This window comes from Armigeres subalbatus, chromosome 2 (assembly GCF_024139115.2).
Source record: "Armigeres subalbatus isolate Guangzhou_Male chromosome 2, GZ_Asu_2, whole genome shotgun sequence".
Classification (NCBI taxonomy): domain Eukaryota; kingdom Metazoa; phylum Arthropoda; class Insecta; order Diptera; family Culicidae; genus Armigeres; species Armigeres subalbatus.
In genome coordinates this window covers 348,450,652-348,473,779 of record NC_085140.1, presented here as the reverse complement: position 1 = coordinate 348,473,779, position 23,128 = coordinate 348,450,652, and the positions used below count along the sequence as shown (strand labels likewise).

At 38.6% G+C, this 23,128-nt stretch overlaps 1 protein-coding gene across 2 annotated transcripts in view; it reads right to left on the bottom strand.

Moving 5' to 3' along the window:
* Window positions 1–23,128, bottom strand: part of LOC134212911 (uncharacterized) — a 291,947-nt gene that overhangs the window by 107,393 nt on the left and 161,426 nt on the right. For both annotated transcript variants that reach the window (XM_062691236.1, XM_062691237.1), the window contains exon 2: window positions 19,681–19,956. The gene's annotated coding sequence lies outside the window, so the exon portion shown is untranslated. The remainder of the gene's footprint in view (window positions 1–19,680; window positions 19,957–23,128) is intronic.

The window sequence follows — 23,128 nt, the reverse complement described above, 5'->3', positions numbered from 1 at the left end:
AGGCGATTTTCGATCGAATTGGCCACCCTCCGGGTACTTCCAGGGCCTGGTTCCCTTGAGGAAGTGGCCAATTTTCGTTCAATCTTGGAACTCATATTGCGACATATCAAACTTCATGATTTTGCAAAACAAGTACACTGGAGTACGTTTCGACGATTTTTGATCGAATTGACCACCCTCCGGGAAGTACCCGAAGGAAGAAGGGCCTGGGTTCCTTGGGGAAGTGGCCACCTTTCGGGTACTTCCAGGCAGTGTTGTCCTACACTCAGGGCAAAATATTCTGCTCTTTGATTTTACTCCATCTAAACGATTTTATAGCCTCAACTTAGGGCCCTCCTTAGCCGTGCGGTAAGACGCGCGGCTACAAAGCAAGACCATGCTGAGGGTGGCTGGGTTCGATTCCCGGTGCCGGTCTAGGCAATTTTCGGATTAGAAATTGTCTCAACTTCCCTGGGCATAAAAGTATCATCGTGTTAGCCTCATGATATACGAATGCAAAAATGGTAACTTGGCTTAGAAACCTCGCAGTTAATAACTGTGGAAGTGCTTAATGAACACTAAGCTGCGAGGCGGCTCTGTCCCAGTGTGGGGATGTAATGCCAATAAGAAGAAGAAGAAGAAGCCTCAACTAAGTAAGTTCAACTAATAGAAGGATATTTGAATTTTCTAAATGTCATGGCAAACTGTCAAAAAAATGCACTCCAGAGCCACAGGAGCGCGCGCGCTGAAAATACACTCCAGTGAAAACACTCCAGTGTATTTTCAGTGCGCGCGCTCCTGTGGCTCTGGAGTGCATTTTTTTGACAGTTTGCCATGACATTTAGAAAATTCAAATATCCTTCTATTAGTTGAACTTACTTAGTTGAGACTATAAAATCGTTTAGATGGAGTAAAATCAAAGAGCAGAATTTTTTGCCTTGAGTGTAGGACAACACTGCTTCCAGGTAGACCTGTGCGCTGATTGAAATTTAACCGGTGGTGGCGTGATAGATCATTTTCAGCCAGCGGCGTCACGCCGTTGGTGATTGGCGGCGGCGTGGATCGGCGTGAACCAGTTTCAAGCGCCAAAATTTATTCAGAAGTTCCTCCAGAAATTCTTCCAGATGTTTTTCCACGAGTTTTTTTAAAAGATCGTCACGAAATTCCTTTGGATATTCCTCCAGATATTCCTCTATAAGTGCCTCTGGGAAATTCTTCCAAATACTCCTCCCGGATATCGTCTGGAAGTTCCTTCAGGAAGCTTCTCCAATAATTACTCCAGGATTTTTTTCGGAAGTTCCTCCAGGAATTCCTTCTGAAATTCCTTCAGGGATTCCTCCGGAAGTTCCTCCGGAAGTTCCTCTAGGAATTCCTCCGGAAGTTCCTCTAGGAATTCCTCCGGAAGTTCCTCTAGGAATTCCTCCGGAAGTTCCTCTAGAATTCCTCCTGAAGTTTTTCTAAATTCCTCCGGAAGTTCCTCCAGGAATTCCTGGAGGACCTTCGGAGGAATTCTTGGAAGAACTTCCGGAGGAATTCCTGGAGGAGGAATCCGGAGGAATCCTGGAGGAGGAATCCACGAATTCCTGGAGGAACTTCCGGAGGAATTCCTAGAGGAACTTCCGGAGAAATCCCTATAGGAACTTCCGGAGGAATTCCTAGAGGAACTTCCGGAGGAATTCCTAGAGGAACTTCCGGAGGAATTCCTAGAGGAACTTTAGGAGGAACTTCCGGAGGAACTTCCGGAGGAACTTCCGGAGGAATCCCTGGAGGAATTTCAGGAGGAATTCCTGGAGGAACTTCCGAAAAAAATCCTGGAGTAATTCTTGGAGAAGCTTCCTGAAGGAACTTCCAGACGATATCCGGGAGGAGTATCTGGAAGAATTTCCCAGAGGCACTTATAGAGGAATATCTGGAGGAATATCCAAAGGAATTTCTTGACGATCTTTTAAAAAAACTCGTGGAGGAACATCTGGAAGAATTTCTGGAGGAACTTCTGAATAAATTTTGGCGCTTGAAACTGGTTCACGCCGATCCACGCCGCCGCCAATCATCAACGGCGTGACGCCGCTGGCTGAAAATGATCTATCACGCCACCGCCGGTTAAATTTCAACCAGCGCACAGGTCTGCCTGGAAGTACCCGAAAGGTGGCCACTTCCCCAAGGAAACCAGGCCCTTCTTCCTTCGGGTACTTCCCGGAGGGTGGTCAATTCGATCAAAAATCGTCGAAACGTACTCCAGTGTACTTGTTTTGCAAAATCATGAAGTTTGACATGTCGCAATATGAGATTAAACGAAAATTGGCCACTTCCTCAAGGGAACCAGGCCCTGGAAGTACCGGAGGGTGGCCAATTCGATCGAAAATCGCCTAAATGTACTCCAGTGTACTTGTTTTGCAAAATCATGAAGTTTGACATGTCCCAAGATGGGTTCCAAATTGAACGAAAATTGGCCACTTCCCAAAGGAACCAGGCCCTAGAAGCACCCGGAGGGGGGCCAATTCGATCGAAAATCGCCAAAATGTACTCCAGTGTACTTGTTTTGCAAAATCATGAAGTTTGATATGTCGCAAGATGGATTTCAAGATTGAACGAAAATTGGCCACTTCCCCAATAAAATCAGGCGCTGGAAGTATCCGGAGGGTGGCCAATTCGATCGAAAATCACCAAAATGTACTCCAGTGTACTTGTTTTGCAAAATCATGAAGTTTGATATGTCGCAAGATGGGTTCCAAGAGCGAATGAAAATTGGCCACTTCCCCAAAAGAACTAGGCCCTGGAAGTATCTGGAGGGTGGCCAATTCGATCGAAAATCGCCCAAATGTACTCCAGTGTACTTGTTTTGCAAAATCATGAAGTTTGATATGTCGCAAGATGGTTTTCGAAGGCGATCTGCCAGTGACCATTTTTCCGGGAGGGAGGTAACCCCAGTACTCCCCGGAATATATCCGGAACCATGGCCATTGGACAAAATTGACTTCGGTTCCCTAAAACTATAGGAATTTTGTGATCGATTCCAGAAGATTGCTTGAAAATCCGTTAGAAATTGGCTGAGCTGCGTGGTTTCGAATTTTGAGTTTTGTCGTAAAATGGGGGTTGGGGACGTACGTGTTAAACGAGAGGATCGCACTCCATGCCCCCCAGTAACTGTCTGGGCGGGACGGTATAGAATGCGAATTCAATCGCACTCTGCTGTGCCAAAGGCTTGCTTGGCTAAAGCATTTGATGAGTTTGATTGCCTCAACGTAAGCGGTCGCGTGTACTCAGACGACTAATGACGGTGAAAGACCGACACTTGATTTCCGCAAACGTGACCTTTAAGTGGTCTTGTTGTGTAGGGGTTATCACGCCTATCTAGAGAGTAGGAGGTTGAGGGTTCGAGTCCCTCCAAGACACGTGGATTCTTTTTCGCAAATTTCATATCAATTTGTCCATTTCGAAATATATGCTGTGCATATGCACAGCCAAGATATTTAACAAAAAAATGGTTTTCGTACGGCCGAGTTGCCGAATAATATGCAATTAATTGTAATCAAGTGTCGGTCTTTCACCGTCATTAGTCGTCTGAGTACACGCGACCGCTTACGTTGAGGCAATCAAACTCATCAAATGCTTTAGCCAAGCAAGCCTTTGGCACAGCAGAGTGCGATTGAATTCGCATTCTATACCGTCCCGCCCAGACAGTTACTGGGGGCATGGAGTGCGATCCTCTCGTTTAATAAACAATGTGCACTCGCTTGGCTGTGGGTATACAATAGTAAAGCACATGTGGAGATTGGACAAATCAAGCATCCGAAAGATATTCAATTTGCAAAAAAAGAGAGCTAACCGCGGTGGAGGTTGGTACTCGGATTCTGATGGCTTTTCCGCAAACGTGACCTTTAAGTGGTCTTGTTGTGTAAAGGTTATCACGCCTATCTAGAGAGTAGTAGGTTGAGGGTTAGAGTCCCTCCAAGACACGTGGATTCTTTTTCGCAAATTTCATATCAATTTGTCCATTTCGAAACATATGCTGTGCATATGCACAGCCAAGATATTTAACAAAAAAATTGTTTTCGTACGGCCGAGTTGCCGAATAATATGCAATTAATTGTAATCAAGTGTCGGTCTTTCACCGTCATTAGTCGTCTGAGTACACGCGACCGCTTACGTTGAGGCAATCAAACTCATCAAATGCTTTAGCCAAGCAAGCCTTTGGCACAGCAGAGTGCGATTGAATTCGCATTCTATACCGTCCCGCCCAGACAGTTACTGGGGGGCATGGAGTGCGATCCTCTCGTTTAATAAACAATGTGCACTCGCTTGGCTGTGGGTATACAATAGTAAAGCACATGTGGAGATTGGACAAATCAAGCATCCGAAAGATATTCAATTTGCAAAAAAGAGAGCTAACCGCGGTGGAGGTTGGTACTCGGATTCTGATGGCTTTCCGCAAACGTGACCTTTAAGTGGTCTTGTTGTGTAGGGGTTATCACGCCTATCTAGAGAGTAGGAGGTTGAGGGTTCGAGTCCCTCCAAGACACGTGGATTCTTTTTCGCAAATTTCATATTAATTTGTCCATTTCGAAACATATGCTGTGCATATGCACAGCCAAGATATTTAACAAAAAAATAATTTTTTTTTCGGAATAAATGATTTGTTTTCCCATCGTTTTTCTGCTTGTGTTGTCGAAGGTGCTCTGGAAGAGTATCGGATTGTTGCAGCTTTTGATGGTGAAGGTTGTGTAAAAGAGGGGCGGATTGTTCGCGCCAAAACCACGTTAATGCGGATCAACTCAAATTTGAATTTCGAAGGTGTTGTGTGAGAGTACCGGACTTATTGGCTTGAGCTTGAAGGGCATAGTATGTTTGGCGAACCACCGATATTGTTTTTGATTTTCCCATTGGAAGGCCATCAAATTGTATTGGATATGGACTGGCGGATCGAATTCTATTGGATTTGGATTGCAATGCTGGAAATATTTGCAAAAAAAATTAGAAGGCATACAGCTGGAGGATCATGAATTTGAAATAGCTGACATTTTCAGAATGTTAAAAAAAAGGCTGGATTAATTTGCTTAGTAAATGTGTATTTGCGTATTTGTATGTGGACTGTGAACTGAAATATTGAACTTGGGTTGTTTTTGGTATTGGTTTTCAATGAAACATGATTCAATGTAACATGATTATTAGATTTGAAAATTGGAATTGGCTTGGTTGCAAATATTTAATATTATTTTAGAATCAACTTTTGGTTATAAACTAGAGATTGTATTTGAAAGATGGAGTTGGATTAGAATATTAGTTGTGAAAATTGGACGGACAAAATACATAACCATGCAATGGCAGGCATAAATAAAACTTTCAATCAATTACTGTGGAAATGCTGAAGAACACATAAATAGTAAACCGAGAACTAGTTGTAATGCAGAGCCATGGAAGATGAGCAGAATGAAAAAAAACTTGATCATTTTATATGAATGTTTGATTTTAGTATTCCATTATAAAAACGTTCCAATGTTGGTCTGGGAATAATACTTTGTTCATGGAATAGGAATATTGGATTTCCTTTTTCTGGTTCATACATTGGATTTGAGTATCAGATTGGAAAATCATATTGAAATATTTGAATTCCAATTTGAATCAGGATGATTTTGAATATAGGAATTGAGTACGGATATTTGATACTGGATTGTAAAATTAGAAAAAAAAAATGTGGTGTAAATAGTTGTTTATGAAAATCCTAGGTCAATGGTTTTTTTCTCTTTTTTTAGTGAGAGAAGAAGGGGAATGTGAGGGTGAGATATATTAGAAGTTGGGCAATCCACTTTAAGAGTGCATTGATGACAGATATGCAAATATCGTTTAACGGCTTAGTTGCCAACACTAACCAGTAAATAGCAGGCCACGACTTTGCCTTTTTCCTCGTGGGACAACGAACGGAGTCGCACGCGCGATTAGACAGCAACCCCGGCGATAGCTCGTTCGGCAGAATTAGGCCGCACAGGACCTATCTGCAGCTTTCGATAAAATTAACCACGCTATTACGGTTGAGAAATTGAATTGATGCAACGCGTGGACTGCATAGAGGATCTTGGTGTTATTTTGTACATTCAAGCATCATGCCTATTATGTCCCTAGTAGCACCGTTCAGATCGATTTGGTTGCAGCAACTCCAATGTCACTGGATTTGGTCGCAAATGAGTCACAGTGATATGTGTCAAGTGTGCTACTCGGGGTGATTGAGAAGGCCTTTAGAACATTGGGATTCATCTTTCGCATCGCCAAGAGCTTAATCGATGTGTATTGCTTGAAGCCACTGTACTGTTCGATCTACGCTGGCAGATACCATACTATCAAAAATTTCGGCAGCGCTGCTTGACAAAATCATATAGCTATTTTCAAAATTTTGTATTATACAAATTTGACTTCTAACGTCTACTATATAGGTAACCCCATTCTGGGTCAACAAATACGTGTTTAGTTTTTTTTCTATAAAACGTCTACAGTGTGTTGTTAGAAATGTTTACCTGAAAACGAAAAGTATCTTTTTCTCCATTTTTGGGATATCTTATTTTTAACAAAAGTGATCCGACTTGATGTTTAAGACGTTCGGACACTCATCACGGAATTCAAATTCAAAAGTACTCGCGTTTTCAATTGCACACCACTCGATACGGAAACAACGCACAACTGTCATTTTTATTATTTCACGCATGCTGCTTGCTTCATATTGATTGGTTTTCTTTTAAAAACGCGAGTACTTTTCAATTTGAATTCCGTGAGAAATGTCCTTAATGTGATCAGATATAGAAAACTGAACAGACTCGGGAGCACACGCTCCGCGATGAATTTCTTTGAAAGCGATACAAATGCTGGTGTATTGCCTTATCGTCAATGCCAGTGATATATAAATAGGAACGCGGAGATTTATCACAGCTTGCTCCTTCTGTTGCTATAACTCTACTGGTCGCAAAACAGTTATTTGCCTTCGAAAAAATAAAATCAAGATTGCGTACATTATGTATTTAAAACCAATTCAATAAAAAATGGCGTTGGTGGCTCGACAACAGGCATTTCAATCTATCCCGATTCGTTGTAATTTTACAAAGGCTTGTCTACCATGTTCAATTATTAATGTTTTTATTATCATGACTTTTATTAGTATTAATTAGGATAACCATCATTGGGACCTAAGTCGTCTGCTGATGTAACAAATGTGAAGAAATTTAAAAGTACGAAACGTAATACGTATTTGTTGATTGATACAAAGTAATTGAAGAAGATATTTTGATCCAACTATAGCTCATGACTGACGAGGTGCATAATTGCAGTTCATCGATCATTCATCAACCTGTCAAATAACGAACCTGAAACTCCACCCCTGCAACATCTGCACCCATATTGTCCAACTTTCTACGAACAGACCTTAATCGATTGGTATGATTAAAGATCACTATGCAGTAACGCACTAATGACGTATGCTAAACTAACCAGACATTTCAACAGATAACCGATTACGGTTGGCCAACACGTCACGACATCTGCTACTGCTGTTGCTGATGCTAGCGAAACATAATTAAAGGTTCATTCCTGTACGTTATGTCAGACAGAGGAATGCATCTTAGCCGAGGTTGTTCAGCTGTTTGATAATCAGCGTGAGTTGCAGTAAAACTGCAGTTGATCGAGTGAATGTCTGGGATTGGTCCAGACGGGAGAGCACTTTATCCGGTTTTATCGACCATGTGCAAGAAAATTCAATCAGAAAGGAAACTTATGCATGCGTCCATATTCGATGGATAGGAAGGTTAGTTTGCTTGTGCTAGAAAAAGGAAAGGGAAAGTCTCAAATTGATTAATGTTAGCTGGTGGCTACCTAAGTACTTTCACTACTTCGAGTTGACTGTGGTTAGGGTTCGGTCAAGTCACGACCAGATGTATTTGCGAGATAAAGCTTTGCTTGTTATGCAATATCGGGAGTTCGCTTGTCAGTGAAGAATTGTGTTGTATGAGCTACCTTACTGCTGCGCATCTGCTTTTAAATAAATGGCACAATATCCTAAACGATTGCGACCGTTGTTAGATCCATTAATCACTCTGGCAATCTTGATTCACTTGCACCTTCCTAGTTGACAGGAGAATAGTTGAATGGCTTAAAACATGTGCTCAACATCACGCTGCCCTTGCGAACAAAGTTTAAATATACCACATCCCAAAACGTATAGTCGATACGTCAACGTTTGAATGAGCAATCTATGTTTCCATGAGAAAACTCCGCCATTATACATTGTTGCAAGCACCATAACTAAACTGTTTAAAGACCCACCACATTTTGCGCTTCGATTGCTTTGGAAACAACAAAATAGAATCAGAGGGTCAGTCTTCTGTTGTTTGGCTGACCCTTCACATTTTTAACAAATAATTATACCATTCATCATCATGGAAGTGACTGGAAGGTACAAGCAACAATGTAATAGCAGTTAAAGTTGTATATTAATGACATCTGTATAGCATGTGTGGAGTAGACACGATACGTCGAATGATAGCAGATTTGAACCATTCATAGTTTTCTTAATTCCTTCGGTAGCCGAATGACAGGATGCATACCCAAAGAAGTCATGCCGTAAGCAGTATTCCCTTTACTTTCATATAAATAAATGTTATTTAATTCCCATGCAAACGGTGATGACCACAATACGACCAACGCTGGTGAAGACGATCGCACCGAGGTTCAGATTATTTTCTCAATGGGTAGGTCGGTACTCGAAACTATGCACCGACGAAAAAGGTAGCCCTCCTGCCGGAGGCACCTCGAATCGATGTGCCTACAAAAGTTGTCAGCTTCCATCACAACGCTGCCGGTGGAAGGTGAGGAAAATATATAATTACACAAATTACTATCAAAGCCGATTACAGAACTGATGTGAGAAACATTAACTGAGTTGGAAGAGCCGAGTTTAGGACGCGCATCTTGGTCGTCATCCGCCCGGTAAACGGTAGACGCTCGATCGAGCAAGGTGGTCGACCTCGTGACACTAAAGTCGTTTCATCTGAATCATGGTTTCAGCATTTGACGAGCAAAGCATTTATTAATGCTTTTCATATGAAAAAATCACAAACACACGTACGCATACAAATACAACATATAATAGCTTTTTGATGAGTAAAGCAATCACTATCGTGGTCATTTGTAAAAATCTAGAGGGAAAAGTGGTGTGCTTGAATTGTTTAAAATATGTAATTTTAGTTATTATCGATAAATGTTATCATGGTTTAGTGATGAAAAATGATTCTTATATGTTGAAATGAAACAAATGATATTTACAAATGTTTTATAATTAATATAAGAAATGAATTAGATTTCAATTTTGAAAACCTTCTGGGCAACAAAATTTAAAAAAATGGCCTCAATAAACATTATTCTTTGGAAGCAACGTGTTCACCGGCATAAATACCATATTCTATTGTCGGTCAACATTTTCCTAGTCCGTCTGCATCGTGAAATGCTTCACCGAGCAAAGCGATTACTGGAGTTTGCCACACGGCAGAGATTTAAGCAAACATAGCTAAGCAATGCGCAGCTTTAAAATACGAGACAATGGTCTACCAGTGTAAGAAAATGCCTATCTCTATACCCAGGAGGGTGCTCCTCATAAACTATCGAGGCTCGACAAATTGTTTTCAACTGTATCGCCATTGGACGAGAAAAACACCTCGAGTATGCCTGTGCCGTGATAAACTGAATAAGTATCTTTAGTCACCCTCAGTAAAAACTTCCAGCACTCGTTCAATGCATAACACAATTTGTTTTTCATAATTTAGCGCCACAACATCGTTAATATGGAAACATAGCTATTTAATTCATCTAGTGGCAATGATATTATTCATACTATGATTAAAAAAAATGGTAAACCATTTACATCTTTCCTTTTTTCCTAACTACCTTTTTTGCAAAGATAAAAAGGAATCAATTCAAATACGGGACAGGACCTTTTATATATTATGTTTATGTTTAAGGAAGTTTAAAAAGTTTCCGCAAGGCAATTAACCGCGCTGAATTCATGGCAAAGCTCCAGGCATAATATCCTTAATTTTGAGATTGCAGACATATGTATTTTTAATGCTACATGGGCATCTGGCAAAAAATATCTATCTTTCAATGGTATTTGAAGATAGGTGTGAATATGATTGGCTTCCAGATGAACTGAAAGAAAACTGAAAAAAAAAATCAACTGGGGATTTTGGGTTTTATCTGTATTGATAAAGAAATAAAACGTTATCGTTTAAAAGCAATAAAAGGTAGAGTATCGTTCGGAAGTATTACATAATCTACAGATGAAACGATTGTATCTGTATGACTTTGTAGCAGAGGAAAAATAATGACTTTCTGTATACAGCAACAAAGCAATGCCATCTGAACGTTAGATAAACGATACCCTTTAAAGTGCGTTGAAAGTATACACTCATAAAATAATTAGAAAAACAATAAACCGGACTCAGTGATCGTATTTGCACTTGCCCTTTTTAACTCGAATCTGTTGCTCACTCATCATACCCAAGCCGACAGCTCAGGTGACACACGTGCCAGCCGAGGCAAAATACTCGGAATAGTTTTGGGCAAACGAGATAAAGTTGCATTCTTCGAAAGGAATCCATTTGACCCACATTGCGGGCGGTGACATTTTTGCTGCTCTGTATGTACTATCTTCTTTGTAGTCTGGCCGGCACCTTGGAGTCAGAATGCCACACAGAAAGGAACTTGAGAGACTCAAGTTGAGACATTTAATCGTAAACGAAGGGTTCAGGTATCTCATATCGAGGGTGGGCATTTTATCTGCACTTTGCAGTCTTATGGACACATAGAGAAGACTGATCCACAGACTTAGCCGGAAGGCGTCAGTCTGAAGGATGTTTTAGAATTGAGATGTTTGCTGGCAGTCTTGATCTGATAATAATCATTAGAATAGGCAAAAAATCTTATTGTTTCACCTTATGGTGATGATGCTTGTGTGTTATATTTTCGTGTGTTATAAAATGTAATAAGAAAAAACAATAGATAGGTCCAAATATCACTTAATTGAGATAGATTCGATTACCAAAAAATGGACATTTGTTTGTATTCGCTTGTATATCTGACCGCCATCAATAGAAAAAAATATTGTTTTGAATATTTTGCCTCTTTCGTATAATAACTACACCAAGTGTTCTATGAGAAACAGTACTTAAAAAAAAATATCGGATGCTCATATACCAATAAAATCAGCTTGAAAAGGTGAGGAAGTGACTGTGTACTGTGCACACGTAAAAAAAACCTCATTAACTTTTTTTTTTAAATTCACCACATGGCTTGATTGTATAATCACCTTAAGGCTGTTATCGTTGACCGATTTATGTTTTTGGATGCATCTTAGACCAAACATTCTAGTTAAGGTCATTATTGCAATAAAAAACCCAGAGTAATCCACATAGTGGTGATGATGCCGATTCAGTCGTTTGGTTTCGCCTTAGTGTGGTACATATCATTAATAATTGGCTACCTTACTACTTGCAAACGCTTCATAGCGAATCAACCAAAAACCCTTATATGGTCACGCCGAAAGTCATTTAGCAGGGGGCGTAAATCTGCGCGGCTTTTTTTAATGCATATGCTTTCAGAAGAAAAAAAAAAGATTTTTTTGTGATTGTGTGAACTTCCAATGGAAATTCCTCTGCATTTTCACGGAACTTACATTTGAATACCAACCGGATATTTTCAGAATTTCTACAGGGAAAACAGGAAAACATTTGTTAAATATCTTGGCTGTGCATATGCACAGCATATGTTTCGAAATGGACAAATTGATATGAAATTTGCGAAAAAGAATCCACGTGTCTTGGGGGGAGTCGAACCCTCAACCTCCTACTCTCTAGATAGGCGTGATAACCCCTACACAACAAGACCACTTAAAGGTCACGTTTGCGGAAAAGCCATCAGAATCCAGTACCAACCTCCACCGCGGTTAGCTCTCTTTTTTGCAAATTGAATATCTTTCGGATGCTTGATTTGTCCAATCTCCACATGTGGAGATTTTTTTTCTGAACTTTTCTGAACTTTCATGGATTTTTTTGCTGAGATATGCACGGAAAATAGTATTGATAGTATTTTTTTTTTAAATTCCATCAATACATTTCCACAAAATAAACTTCATGTTATGAAAAAAAAATCTTCGGAATTTCAAAACTCTTAAAAAAAAATCTTTGAAATTTTGGTAGAAATCTCTTGCATTTCCTCGGGTAACGCTTCCGAATTCCCTTTGGAATTTCTTTGGGAAATTTTCCGAAAACTCATTGGTAAACTCATTGGAAATGCTCAAGAAACTATAGGAATTTTCCTTTTTGATATTAATTTCAACTGCAACTTTACACATGTTTGTATAAAATGGAAAATAGGGCTAAGAAAATCGCAGTTAGTATCACAACCCTTCTAAATGTTTCTATTTTACCACCAGAAGTACTTAGGTAAACAAGAACTATTTCAGCCAACTATTTCAATAAGCACCGCTTTTTAGGTGAGATGATGAATTTGCCATGCTTCGTTCCGTTATTGTCAGTTGGATTTTATTTTTGTTTATCGAACTTTATTAAGTTTGGCACAAGATAGATATACAACGTATGATCCGGTCAGATTTGATCATAATTGATTATAAACAAACTTGTTAATAATAAAAAATCTGCCGAAGTTGCCATTTCTTCCAATGTAATAAATTATGCAACTTTGTTTTAATTATTGATTACAAGTCAAACTTGCGTAGAGATTAAGATATAAGACAGTGCAACTTCGTTTTTTTGAACAAAAGTTCTGTAACTTTGAAAATATCTGCAGAAATTGGTTGGTGCAGTTTCCCAGGATTTTTTACAGAAATTCATGTGATTATTCCCACAGGAATTTCTGAGGAAATCATAACGTGAATTATTGCGAAAATTTCTCTGTGATTCCCTGCAAAAATCTTCAGTGAATACATTCGGAATTTTCTCTATGAATTCCTATGGAAATCGCTTTGGAAATTTCTGGGGGCATTCTTTTGTGAACTCATGCGGACAACTTTTCGGGAGTTCTTTCAAGGCAATATTCCTCCGGATTTTTTTTATAGTAATTGCTGCGTTCGCCGCTTCAGATTTTCGCGGAAATTCCTTCAAACATTTATCTATGATTTTTCGCATTTAAAAGTACTGAATTATTTTTTTTCGAACAAACAAAGCACTTATTAAAATGAGGCATCGGTATCGAATCAAGGAACATTTTTGTGTTTTCAAAAGGTGTATGAATCCTGACTCGTTCTAGATAAGCAATACAAAACGTTCATGCTATGGAGGAATTCCAAAAGTTTTTGAAAAATCAAATGAAATATTATGCCGTGGAATTCATCGTAAAAGGACCAACCAATCAGATATTGAAGATCATAATTACAACTAAATTGATCAGATAAAAAATGTGTGTTGGTGTCCTTTAGTACACACAAAGAAATATCATTAGAAACATTGAAAAAGCCGTTGGTTGAAATAAAAAGTTGCGTTGGTTCGTTTTCGTAGAGAGTCTCGTATGTTCAATACTTTGTCTGTTCTGTCTGTTTCAAAGTTGTCAAAAACCCTCAAAATAAAAGTTTGAACTTAAAAAAAACATTGTAGAACTGTCAAATCCGAATGGCCCAATGAGAGTAGTATACTTTTAATTAGAAACTGAACTTTCAGTGGTCCGAAAGCGAAACTACCACCCACCCATTTTGCCTCATTGATTTTTCTTTTCAAATTTACATAATATTTAATCATTTTAAGATATTTTTATTTATTTTTCATATATATCATATCGACGTGTTTCAAAAAGATGAAAAGCTAGCTAGCAAGCCTCCAAACCGCGTTGGAATCACTCTTCAGGATGGTCATTGCACGAGGATTCATCCGATTCATAATATGGCACCTACGGCATCTTCGAAAAAATGAATCAAAAAAAAATTTGAACGTTTATTACAAGCATGACAGTGCTCTATAAGATGATTTATCTCACACAACTTAAATAGCACTGCATTTAGTGAATGGGAGTACGCTAATCCAATCAATAAAAAAATTACTCACGTTTTGATTTTGAGAGGCTCCAATGGGATCAAATATCCATTCCCCTTCGCAGAAATAGAATAGGTCCTTACTATGTTATGCTTCCTGGGGCCATTCTCCTTACGAATCCGAAACTTATTATTGAGTGGTGTAGGGACACGGCAGGTATTTTCGTCTGTTCGTCCATAGTCTCGAAAACCAATAAAAGAGACGCTTTTGTAAAACTCATACGTACCAAACCGTAAGCTCAGGAGTCACGTTCTGACATAGTGGAGTTCTAGCAAATGGACGTTGCTTTCGTTGGTTTTAGACCCTATGACGATGGACGGAAATACCTGCCGTGTCCCTATATTAGAAAATGGTTTTAGGCATGAACGAACAGTGTCCCGACATCCCGACATTCATAAGGCTTTAACTTTCAATATATTTGATGCGTTTTTGTTAATCTTCAATGTACTATACACTAATCAGCTCTAGAGCACTTAACTTTACAGACAATTAAACTTTTTTGTTTAGATCCAGTTACTAACCGTTCGTTTTTTTCTGCTGTTGTTGATGATCAGAAGGAAAGGGAAAGGCTTCGCAAAATTTGAAGAGTGCTGTCGCGCGAATGTTGCACTTTGGGTGATCTCACATACATAATGGGAAAAAATCAAAAATGGAATAAATTTATTTCGAGAATGTTAAATATGCATGCATGTTATTTATTTTCTAGCTATATTTTGGACTGGATATTTATTTATTTTGTTTCTTTTTTTTTTATTCCTTTCTTTATTTGACAGGCACTCTGTGTTACTTAACCGCTACTGTGCCGAGATCTACTGTGATATTCTGCTGTACAGAATCCACACAGAATCTATTTTTAGATTTCCATTAGTCATTATTGTTGTCGTTGCCAGTCCATCTCGTCGTGGGTCCATTGTGTCCGTTTGTCCATGTCGTGCATACCAATGATCGTTGCATTGTTCGGTTGCCATTAATCCGGGTACGTTGGAGGAATGCATCAAAGAAGAACAAGTTGTCAGTCGTCATCAGGCAGCCGTGACGATAAGGCGCGTTCCCCAATACGCTACCGCATGGGCTGCGCATCCGGCGACTGGCGAGAATTTGGTGGAGGGGCTGGGAATCGAACCCATGACCATCCGATTATAAGGCGAACGTGCAGCCAACTAGGCTACGAGACCCCCCATTTATTTATTTTGTTGAACGGGTCGTATTTAGTTATTTGAGTGATATTTCAAATAAGTTAATATTTTTGGTTTTTTTACTTTTCAACCGCTTAGAAATTCATAGTGCATTTGTGAGACTGAAAAAGGTTAAGTGATTTGACAATTCTACAATTCTTATATTAAAAATTTACCTGAGGAACATGAGAAAAGAACTTTCAAATAAACAGTCGCATATCCAATGCAGTAACCTATGTGGGACATGTGTGCTGTTAGGGAGTATACTAGCGCCACCTATTTGTAAAATTCCTAAATATTTTTTTGCATCACAAGACAGTTTATTCCCACTAGATGAACTTAGCTAAAGACCTAATTTTTACAAATTTTAAATTAGTGTTAAAGGAATATTTACAATGTAGAAAAATTCCATATATCGGAACATCTTGAGTATGTCTAAAATAATTATTTCATATATGTGTACCACCATCTTTCAGACAAGTTCTAAGCTAATCAATACCTCATGTCAATGCATACGACTTCCTGCATTACATTGTTGAAAAGATGCAGTACAAAATGGGTAGGGTTTTCAGATGTAAACAAAATATGTAAGCAAAAAAAGCCGTGGGGTAACCGCCCATCTGATCAATTTTAGGTAACGTCCTAAAAGATGATAAGATTATCTTTCGAAACTGCCCAAACAATCCGAAATTGGCCAACAATAAAAAAAAAGTTAGAGCAATTTCAATTTGAGGTCAATATGACCCCAGAGCAACAGACAGAAGGTTAAGTAACGCTTCCGAATCCCTTTAAGTATACTCATCGGGAACACTTTCGAAGTTACCTCGGAAAACACTTCAGACTTCTTTCCGGAAGCTCTTCGGAATACCTTCGGAAACGCTTCCGAATTCCTTGGGAAAATTCTTCGAAATTGCTCCAGGAAATTATCCGAAAATTTACTTGAAAGGCTGTTCAGAATTTCCGCAAGGAAATATATAAATATTTTTTGAAATATTTTTAGCAGGCTCTTCAAAATTTCCCATGGAAAATCACTGGGCATTCTTTGGAAAACTCTACAGAATTTTTTTAGGAAAATCTTTGGAATTGCATTGGGAAACTCTCCGGAATTTTCTCGAAAAACGCTTGGAAATCTCCTCGATAAACGTTTAAAAAGTCACAATTTGTAACAGGTGAATTGTTGAGACCAATGCGCATAATTCAACCAATGGGTAGCATTTTTTGTTGGAATCATTGCAGTAGATCATTGCACAACAGAAGATAGTCCAGTACTCTTTTGATAACAAAATTCGAATAAAAAAAAGATAACAAAATTCTAAAACTGATTAGGCAATGGAACTGCAGATTTTACTTATACCCAACCAGCTGGCATGGTGAACTTGTCTCGCCAAAAATTGATCAATTTATTTATTTATTTATTTATTATATTATTTATTTAGAAAACAATCGATTTTTCAGAATAATTTTTCATTTTTTACAGTTTTATCATAACGGATTTTCTATTAATTAAATAAACAAACAAAAGCTAGCCCAGATTGATTTTAAAAATTTAAAAATTCCATGCAAATTGGAAGAAAAGCCATTCTATAGAAAAGATTGAGTTCTGATTTTCAAAGTATTCCAGTTCCATTAAAACATTTTTCCTGGTAAATAGTAAAAGGAAACGAATGTAAATTAGAAAGAGTCGTCGTTCAAATGCCAAATTTGTTTGTTTATTAAGATTAATATTGAGACTATATTTGTTTGATGTAGATCGGCGGGTTCGATATGTACTTGGCTGTGTATTTATTTGTTATGGAAATTTACAATTTTACTAGTTATTTTTTCCAAAACAATTTTTCAAATCAATCAAGATTGCAATTTGCTTCAATAAAATCTCTTCTTATCATGTAGATGCATAGAGCTTTTGTCTTGGCTTGGTGGAACATCAGAACATCAAAACCACACTTCTTCTTCTTCTTCTTCTTATTGGCATTACATCCCCACACTGGGACAGGGCCGCCTCGCAGCTTAGTGTTCATTAACCAGTGCCACCGTTATGAACTGCGAGGTTTCTAAGCCAAGTTACCATTTTGCATTTGTATATCATGAGGCTAACACGATGATACTTTTATGCCCAGGAAGTCGAGACAATTTTCAATCCGAAAATTGCCTAGACCGGCACAGGAATCGAACCCAGCCACCCTCAGCATGGTCTTGCTTTGTAGCCGCGCGTCTTACCGCACGGCTAAGGAGGGCCCCACACAAGATGGATTAAATTATCAACAATTAACAACAATAAGTCTTAATCCTCACTTCTGACCTATATTAAAGTCACACACTTTCAAGACTCGTAAAATGTTAGACAGTAAAAATCTTTCAAAATAAGGCTGCTCTTCCCTCCTCGTAACTTAGTCGTCTAACATGTTCTTCAGCGGTTGACCTACTTTTCCCATGTCTTTAATGCGCCTAATTAAACTGCATCATCATATACCGACGCGTCATTATGTCACCGGAATATAAAACAATCAAACTCGCCGCAACACATGTCGAGGTCAGTTTAATGACTCACCGAATGTGGTCCAACCAACAACCACCGATGCGACATGATGCGAGTGTGACACGCATTTTTGGGGTTCCCACACGTAGCGCCATAAAAACTGAGCCCTTAAATCCACCGCAGAAGTACAAGACCACGTTCGCCTCCTTCATTCCGGGATCGTTTTCGTTTGAGGAGCGCATCGTTAAATGGGCCCACTTTGACTACCGGATGTAATTTACGATAGAGCTCCCGAAAATCCTACTTTTATGGGAATCTTCCCGGATGCATCTTTTTTGCTAATGAAATCGAGTGGCTATATTTTTTCACAGGAAAAAAGGCCGTCAATTAACAACACTCGAATGAATTAGGCTACCCGGCAAAACGAAGCATATGACAAGCGTGCGTGAGGAAATTACTACATCCTCCATTAGCAACGACTAGCATCAGCTGAGGGTATGCAATGTATCTAACTAGTTTAAATTAAATATTTTTAAATAAATATTGTAAAAAAATACAGTTTTATGAACAAGACTTGATAAAATGGCTTTTTGCTCTGAGTATTGTTTGATAAAATAACTTGAAAAAAAAGCTCACAAATTATGTTCTAAAGCAAAACACGAGCATCGAAAACAAGATCGTTAATTTAAAAACTGTCCTCATAATTGATCATTTAAAATACTAAAACAAAAATACGAGATTTAGTACAAGAAACCATATTTTTTAAAATACTGCAACAATTATTTTATGCCACATACCCTGAACGCAGATTAAGCTTGTCGGACGCTGCTTGGCGCTGATTTGTGTTGGGGAAGAGATCCAATTTCACAGATGGATAATTTTTTGTCCTTATTTTTTTTCTGCGATGAAATATAAGAAGAGCTTTTCATTCACTGACGAGCATGATTCTTTATGAGTGATGGATAGTGGACGGTGGAGAAAATATTAATAAACACCCGTTCGTAGCGAAGAGGAAATGGGTTATTTTAAAGTAGGTTTTAGTAACTTGTGGGAAATCGGATTTAAATACCATTTGAAAAATAATGAATTAAATATGAGCTATTTGATTAATTTGTCAACTTAAACTTGACACATGGAATTCTAATTCGTACGCTTGGCATCATAAATCTTTATTTAAATTTATTATCATTATTTTAATTGTATTTTGTTATTGGCACACCAAAGTTCAGTGGTAGAATGAGTGTCTCAAAATCAGACTTGAAGATGGATTTCTTCTAATCTCGATCCAGTCTAGAAATCCTTTTTCCAAATTCCTTGAGCACACTAGTATTTGCAATTTAGAAAATGTAGAAGTATTAAGTTGTTAAGTTGCAATAATGTATTGTATAAGTTGTGGAATGCGATATCAGTGAGAAAGATTTCTGAGGAATCCTGTACACTGAATGAATCAGCCAAAAACTCAAAAAAGTATATGCCCTCAAGCTTTAGAAAGTAGTACAATTTGAATAAGTTTTGTTCAAAAATAACTACAACATTGGTCGAACTTTTCATATATTTTAAAACGCCAGTTCTGCCGCTTAGTAGATATTATTGTAACAGACATTTTTCTGTTATGGTGTGGATGGAAATACAACCTATAGTCAAAAACGATTAGATACCAAACAGTACAATACGTCTTTTTTAGGTTTCATATAAAACGCCAATTTCAGACCAATTTCCAAAAGATTCCTTCAGCAAAAAAATATAACTGAGTCTTCATTCACGTTCTCCTTTTTATTACGTCAATGAGGCCTACATGGTTTCCCCCCTTTTCCAAACATTTTAATTTACTGCAATTAACTCACAGTCTTCAGCTCCAAATCTGTCTCCATATATCTCCCAAATTGGCTTGCGCCCTAAAGTATAAACGATTGTAACCATATATTAGCTCCGTTATCTGTACCAACTAAACTGATTTCAAATCATCAAGCAAACTTACCTTAATGCTCGTAACATTAGCTGCGCTGCTACCGTCTCTGGCCGGCTTAGGCTACAACGCTGCTACGTTCCATTTGCTAAGGCCCTCAAATGGACCATCGAATCGGCACACCGTCCGACCAAAAGCAGACTCCGTCGCGCGCAGTGGAGCTTTGCCAAAGGAGCCGTGGCAGTGCGCGATGGGGAAAATTTTCCACCTCGTTTGCGTCGTTCGCCTAGAATTCGCGTGCTCTACAACCAGCAGACCGCCAAATGAGTGCGGCGTTAGTAGGGCTTCCTAAAATGATGAAGAAAAAAACAAACAGAAACAAAAAGGGTTACTTACATGGGAAAACATGTGTTCACATGTTTGCTTAATGCGATGGCTTCGAACTATGCAAACAGATGGAATCTAGTTACAGCATAGTCGATGATGCTGCCCCTGTCGGATTTATCCTCCATAACATAACTTAATCTTGGTTCAAATGTCTTCCTAGGTAAAAGCTGCATGGTTTAACAACTGGAAAAGTGCTATCAGTGTGCTAACTAGCCGATATTGATCGGTAAACAGAACGAACAGAACGTATATCATTGGAAATCTGACCGCCTGGCAGTGGGAGGCTGCTGCATATTTAGCTGATATACATAAGTATGCTGTCTGCAGGTCAGTGAACAGAAAATGCGGTTGCATAGATCGATATGACGTGGAGTAGAGCTATTTAGTTGCGTAATTTCTTACCGCGCTGCAAATTAATGCCGCTGCATGAGATCTCGAGCGTATTTACTCGGCGCGATGTACGTGGGCTGTTCGCCACCATAACACAAGCCAGGTGAGTGAGCGATCAGCCGGTTTTCGGTTTATTTCGTTCGATCGACTACGCAACTAGCTATGCAATGACATTTTTCAGCAGTGTAAGGAATGTTAGACTTAGTGGCGTTGCGAATGGAATTTCTTAGGGACGGGTGATTGGTGACCCTAGCAAGTTTTAGATACTGTGTTGGAAATGAAAAATAAACAATGGCGTTTTAAGTGAATTATTCATTTCAAATTGAAGATTCTGTATGACTGAAAAATTTCATAACATTCCTATTTAACCTTCCTAGTGCATAAAAAAGTTACACATTGTGCATTAGCGGGTCAAAAGGACCCCAACTTCAATTCGCTGACAAAAGTTCTTTTTCGAACCAATTTCAATCTTTTAGAATTAAATTGAAGGTATGGATTCCACGGATGTCGTTACGAACTGGTTTTTGCAATTTGACCATTTTGGTTCCCAGGAATCAGTTTCGAAGGAACATAGATTCTTAGGCCAATTTTTGGCATGATTTCTTGCCATTCGAAGGTATGGCAACAAACCCAATAGAATGCAGTCAGTGTCTATTTCCATGGATCAACACAATTCCTGGTTATTATTATATTATCCGTAAAAGTAGTCAATTCATGAAACACATCATAGAGCGCGGTTTTATCCACCACTTTTTTGCTTTCGAACGCTATGTAACAAATGATTGTGGTGACCCGTTGGGATGGACCTGAGTAGCCATCGGAGGTCCTCCAGAAGATTCGAAACGTCCATAAAAGTGGTCAATTAATGCGTTTTTTCTCAATCTTTTTTATTATCGAACGCTGAGTAACAAATGGTTGTGGTGACCCATTCTGATGGACCGAGTGGCCACCAGAAGTCCTCCAGAAGATTCGAAACGTCCATAAAAGTGGTCAATTCATGAAACTCATCATAACAGAGCGCAGTTTCTTCCTAGCTCTTCATTATCGTATTCTGAATAATAAATTATCGTACTCTGAATAATAATATATCTGTGAAAGTGGTCAATTCCGGAACGGTCACTGGGGACATCCAGAAGATCCGAAATATCCACAAAAGTAGTCAATTCATGAAATTTATCCTAGAAAAGAGCTTTTTTTAAATAATCTTTCTATGATCGTACTCTGAGCGAGACACGAACGAATGTCGTTACTCGTTCCAATTTATCAAAGTGCTATCGGAGGTCTTCCGGAAGATACGGAACATCGGTTGAAGTGGTTAAATGATGTAACAAATACTAGAAGATCAATTTTTAAATACATTTCCTTGTCATAGTTGGACATAGGTTCAACCACATTTATTTACTAAGGTTTGAAAAATAGTTCATGACATATATTTTATACTGAGAGCATCTTCTTATTACTATTCTTTCTCTTTGACATTACATCTCCACTGGGACATTGCCGCCTCGCAGCTTAGTTAGTTAAGCACTTCCACAGATATTAACTGCAATGTTTCTAAGCCAAGTTACCATTTTTGCATTCGTATATTATGAGGCTAACACGATGACCACTTGACCACTTTAGTAGGATGAGTGTCATGTATTGGCCTATTCGGAGAAACTTCAGGAAGATTTTCATATTGATCATGAGAAGTCCTTCATTGGCCATTCAAGTCCATAAGTAAGGTTCACTACAATAATGCCTTGCTCAGAGAGCGATAATAGATTTTTTTTAGTAAAACCTCGCTCTTCTGGGTCGAATTTCGTTAATTGGAATCATTTAGGGATAGTTCGATTTTCGGATATCATCGCCGACGTTTCGATCCAGGGATGGGATCTTCTCGCCCATTCTCCGGCTGCAAAACACCCCCCTATAGTGTGTGACAAAATTAGTGTCAGAAAAGCTATTAAAGTGAACTATATTTTGTCAATGAGGCCAGAAACAATTTCCACCAAATCCATGACAAACACCCGTTTGAATATAACGATAATTAACAAATAGACTGCCATCGAGCCCTGAAGAAGATCCCATCCCTGGATCGAAACGTCGACGATGAAATAAAATTGGCGATGAACTACAAAATTCACAGTCGTAATCCAACTACATTTAGGGATAATTCGTGTATTTTACGAATATTTAAGAAGGGCCTCTGGTGGCCAGTCAAGTTCATAAGAACTAGTAACGATAATTATCTATAACTCAGAGTTCGTTGATGAAAAGCTTTGGAAAAGCCGCGTTCTTCTATGGTGAGTTTCATGAATTGATCTGAATCTTAGAAAGAACCTCCGGTAGCCACTCAAGAATATTTAAATGACCACAATCATTTGTTACTCATAGTACGATAAAAAAAGCTTTGTAAAACCACACTCTTCAATTATGAGTTTTATAAACTGACTACTTTTACGGATGTTCCGAATCTTCCGGAAGACCTTCGGTAGCCACCCAATAACTCAGCGTTCTAATATGAGAAGCTTTGGAAAAAAAACCGCGCTCTTCTAGGATGAGTTTTTTTATAATTGACCACTTTTATGGATGTTCCAGATCTTCTGGAGGTCCTCCGGTGGCCACTCAGGTCCATCTCAATGAGTCACCACAATCATTTGTTACTCAGCGTTCGATAATGAGAAGCTTTAAAAACCGCGCTCTTCTATGATTTGTTTCATAAATTGACAACTTTTACTTTTTTTTTAAAGCACTTATCTTT